The sequence below is a fragment of the Drosophila mauritiana genome, unplaced genomic scaffold (genome assembly GCF_004382145.1).
Source record: "Drosophila mauritiana strain mau12 unplaced genomic scaffold, ASM438214v1 Y_147, whole genome shotgun sequence".
Lineage (NCBI taxonomy): Eukaryota > Metazoa > Arthropoda > Insecta > Diptera > Drosophilidae > Drosophila > Drosophila mauritiana.
The window spans coordinates 133,796-138,468 of NW_022881561.1; the positions used below are offsets into that span (position 1 = coordinate 133,796).

General features: G+C 38.6%; 1 pseudogene; it reads left to right on the top strand.

Annotated features, from left to right (window-relative positions):
- The first annotated feature begins 2,474 nt into the window (after positions 1–2,474).
- On the top strand, positions 2,475–4,015 carry LOC117150005 (annotated as a pseudogene).
- Positions 4,016–4,673: the final 658 nt, after the last annotated feature.

Consider the following 4,673-nt stretch of genomic DNA (forward strand, 5'->3'; position numbering starts at 1 on the left):
CCATAGAAATTACCAAATAAATTATATAGAACCAAATATACTTTTAACATGGAATATTCCTGAAACAATTGTCAACCAAGATTGTACAAATAACAAAATATTAATCTCAGGAAACAACATTATTAAAATTAAAAATTGTACCATGCAAATAGATGAGTTCCTAATTTCTAATAATCTAGCAGATTTTACACAAACAATTTATATCACCAACAATGTTACACTTTTAGAACCAATAAATCACTTACAAACAAAAGAAATGATAAAATCCCATGTAAAACACTATAACTTTTTTCAAATTATATGCATTACAACATTTGTCATCATGATAATTAGTTTGACTCTGTATTTAGCATATAATCTTAAAATTATAGCTAAGAAAATTATTGTCAAATATTGTAAACAAAAAAGAACACCCGCACCTAGAAACTAATGTCAATGAAAATATTCAACTAGGAAACAATATGATGTATCCAAATTTAACGACCTGAGGACAGGCCAAATTCAAAGGTTGGGGGAGTGACATATCCATAAGTCCCTAAGACTTAAGCACATGCCTACACAGCACACCCAAATACACCCTACACTACTCCGGATGTACCTAATGGATTGCAGATAAGAATAATATGATCCTCAAGACTGGGTTTAGTGGAAAATTCCCAACTCCAAATAAGTCACCCACTGGTAGATTAAACATCCGTCCCGTAATTTAAACATTCCTTGCCTAAGCCCTCACCCCATCGTCATGTTCCCACGTTCAAAGCTCGGACTCGCAATCCCGAAAACAAAAGTTTAGATTTCAATAAACTAAACTATATGAATCTAAGAGCACTTGTATCCAAGAGCGAATGCACTTGAATCCAAGAGAAATCCAAAGACAATTAAAGTCAGCAACTCCAAAGCTCTTTCTCTTCACTTGATCAGATCCCTTAAGTCCAAAGTCCATATCAGAAAAGCTCGATACCGAGGCTTGAACGTCAATCAAATCAGAATAATTAGATGAGTTCAGTTTTAGACCTAATTGTAATCGGTCGGTGTTCTTCAACAAAATAAAAAATTGTAATCATTCAGTGAAATAAAATTATATTTTTTTCACATATGAGTATTGCAAACATTTAATTATATTTATGTTGATAATTAATTATGTGTAATATATATGTACATATAACATTCATTATTTACATAAAACCATAATGAGAAAGCACTACTTTTATATGTGCACTTAATGCTCAACAATAAATTTTTTTATACACATTTGTTTTTTTATTTTTAAAAATATTTCAAAAAAATTTAATGTGTATTTTACGAATATTAAAATAAAGATTAGATGGTGCCTTTAGTTTTCTGAAGTATTAAAAATTTATGTAATAAAAATTTAGAAAATAAATAAAAACATAATAACAGTTTGTTGCAAAAGTCTTATCTTGAGGCAGGAAGTGCGGACACTTATTAATTTTTTGCGCCTTATTAATTTTTCACACGTCGCAAGCAGAATAATCTAATGACAAATATTCTAATATAAATTCATTTTTGAAATTTTTTCGTGAAATTATGATTTGGCTCGACTGGCTCTTCCACTCCAGCAAACTTCAAATGAGCTCTAAGGCTCTTTTAATCAAAGCCATTCTCGCTCCAACGTGGAGTTATGCCATCCAGGTGTGGGGAACTGCCGCCAAATCCCAGCTTAATAGGCTCCGTGTGGTCCAGTCGAGAGCTGCACGTCACGCATCTGGGCTCCCCTGGTACGTGACGAACATAGTCATCGAAAGAGATCTGAAAATTACCCTTCTTGGGGATCAGATTAATTTCCACAGCAGCCGTTATGCCGACAGGCTTATGGCCCACCCGAACCGACTAGCAACTATCCTAGCTGATCCCATCTCCCTCCGAAGACTGAAGAGGGTACACCCCAGCGATCTCCTTACCCGGAGGATAACATAACATATTACATTTTCTTTTGTACTTTATAATTAAGATACCACTTGGTCTCATTTATCTTTATCACACATTAGGTTAAGTTCAGAGGAATTACTGAACGATTCCTTTTGAAACCATAATAAATAGAATTAGAGAACAAAAAAAAAAGAAATTTTTTCGTGATATTATGATTTGGCTTTTACTATTTCTAAGCTTTATTTAAATAAGAACAACGTTATGGCAATGCAAAACAAGAATTTTTCACATGGTGCCAATTGATAAAAAATAATATAGATTTAAAGTCTACGAACTTCTAAGATGAAGGGAATATTTTGTCATATTTACAATGCATGAGCATACGTGTGCACACATACAGTCGTCTGCTGTCACTGTATGCGTAGAAAAGAGCTGTTTGCTGTAGCGCTCTCCGCTCTTTCTCTCTCGAATAAAAGCTCGAGAGCCTGGAGCCACCTCTAGAGCCACGTCCAAAAAATCGCGTGCCAAAAAATCGTATGGCGTTACGCATCTTGTTATTCTAGTGTCTTTGGTTCCTTGGAATCATGGGTAACGAGTTCCTCTGCCGCGTGCCCATCGACAAAATAGAGGACAGGTTCAACTTAACGGGCCTGGAGTTCTTCAGCCCGACACTGGACGTGGTCCTGGATCCGGAGTTCGACAGTTCCCTGCATTGGGCCTCTGCCGATGAGGAGATGCTGTATGACATGATCCACGTGTGATACATCGGGTTCGGATACGATGGCGTGGATGATATGCGCTTAAAGTATGAGAGAGGGCACTTTCGATAGTGTCCGAGGGTCTCCGGTAACAGGCAGAGTTGTCCTCAGCGACATGTGGACCAGTCCCAAGTGAAGATTTACTGCCCTAGCTGCAAACGCCGTATTCCTGCCGCGAGTAATTTGTAATTTTTTTTCAAATATTGATGATGTTAACCATTAAAAAAATGCGAAAATAATATTCACAATCGTATACATTGAATATTTGAAAAAAATGAATAATTTGATTGAAAAGGATTTTTGAATGATATAATAAAAACCATTGTCTGTAAAAAAATAATCGGTATTTTGATCAGAATTTTTTAAAATGATAAAAATTCAGAATGTTATGTATAGTTGATGAAAGATCTAATATTTTGTCATTACTTGACTAAGAAAAATTTTAAAAAATATTAATAAATAAATTGTATTTTATTTAATATAACTGTTATAACTCAGTTTTATTTATTAATGAATTTAATGTTAAACATTTTCTTTTGGATACTTTTTATAAAATAATAAATAATAAATAAATAAAATATTCCATTCAGTCCTCGGCCGATTAAGGATTGCGGCCCAACTGATACATAGATGTCATTATAGCATAGTAGGCCTTGTCATTTCGCACTGCACTTTTTGTTATTTTTCATACGAGTGAACAGGCAACAAATCGAGCCCGTGAGTAACTAGGTTTTTCCTATGGAAAAAATAGCAAATCACAGTAAAATCTTGTAGCCAGAAAAACAACAACAGCAGCTGGATCAGATGGTTCCTCGGGATCAACGAGTTCCTCTGCCGCGTACCCATCGACTACATTCAGGAGACGTTCAACCAGATGGGCCTGGAGTACTTCACCGAGACACTGCAAGTGATCCTGAATCCGGTGTTCGACAGTTCCTTGGACTGGGTCTTCGGCGATGAGGAGAAGTGGTACGGCATGATCCCCACCCGATACATCATGTCGGAGAGAGGCGTGGATGATATGCGCCAAAAGTATGAGAGAGGGGACTTCGAAGTGTGTCCAAAGCTCTCCTGTAGGCAGAAAACCCTTCCTGTGGGCCTCAGCGACGTGTGTGGCAAGTCCAACGTGAAGATCTTCTGCCCTCGCTGTAACGACTTTTACGAGCTGCGATCCGATACACAGCTGGACGGAGCAATGTTCGGGACCAGCTTCTCGCACAACTTCTTAGCGCAGTGGCCGAACTTGAGACCCCAGCCGCCACTGGACGTCCCCCGGTAAGTAATTCTCCGAATTCAGTCCTGGTTCTTTTCTACACAAAGCGCTTGCATTTGCAGTCTATTTGGCTTCCGGTTTTTACGAGACGGCCTTGATGAAGCTCATATCGCCCGAGTCCTCGCCCAAGAATATCGGATCCTCGGTCAACAAGTCCCAACGAATGATCTGAATGTTTAAATCCACACGAGGGAGAGCAGAAATGTTTGTCCTATATATCAGTCAGCTTGTACTCACGCCAACACACAGACAAACCTAAGCCTTTTCTATTGACGACGCGGACTGCGGCGGATGATTTTCCTTCCCTTCACAAAAGGTTATGCGTGCACCAAAGTTGACGGGCCAGGCTGGCCAATTCTTGCTGCATACCTGCAGCAACGACGTTACCAGCACCACTGAAAGCAGAAACAGGATTACTATAGGCAATGCGCAGGAACAGTAAGCACAATTATCACAATAAGAAATAAAACGCGAGTTTTCTGCTTCGTTTTCGCTTGGGAGAGGAGAGACCAGTTTCCCGAAATGCCATTGACACTGACAAACGCGAGTAACTGGCGGGAAAAATACTAGAATCCCAAAAATACTAACTTTAACAATTCTAGTATTTTTGCCCGATAGTCAGCTGGCGGAGAAAAAAGATACTAGCCGATAAGCCCGCCAAAAAGGCTGGCAGGAAAATTGCAAGCATATCGATCATCCGCCGTGCCTTTGAGCTATCGAAGAAGCCCGCCGACGTGCCTTGCCCAAAGATG